This window comes from Penaeus monodon, chromosome 30 (genome assembly GCF_015228065.2).
Source record: "Penaeus monodon isolate SGIC_2016 chromosome 30, NSTDA_Pmon_1, whole genome shotgun sequence".
NCBI classification, from domain to species: Eukaryota; Metazoa; Arthropoda; class Malacostraca; order Decapoda; family Penaeidae; genus Penaeus; species Penaeus monodon.
Window position 1 is genome coordinate 37,383,333 of NC_051415.1, and position 315 is coordinate 37,383,647.

Genomic DNA, 315 nt, shown 5'->3' on the forward strand with positions numbered 1-315 from the left:
TTAACAATACAAAAATACAAGATGTAACTTTGGAGGAAAGTTGATGATATGACTTAATAAATGGCATGGTAATCCTTCTATTGTAAAAAAGAAAAGAAAAAGAAGCAGACACCCATTTTCGATTTCCCTAGGAAAATAATATATATTATGGGACGTATTTTCATGCACTTTGGGGGTATGTAATGCTGCTTCCTTAGCAGCATGAACTGGAGCAAGTGGACTTGAAATTTATTTTATTTTTTTCCCCCAAGATGGAAGAACTGATAGCTGAAGCAATGAAATAAAAAAGAAACTGACAACTATGTACAACCTTTC

General features: G+C 33.0%; 1 protein-coding gene across 1 annotated transcript in view; it reads right to left on the reverse strand.

Moving 5' to 3' along the window:
* Window positions 1-315, reverse strand: part of LOC119592773 (protein turtle homolog B-like) — a 45,158-nt gene that overhangs the window by 23,998 nt on the left and 20,845 nt on the right. The gene's annotated exons all lie outside the window — the stretch shown is intronic.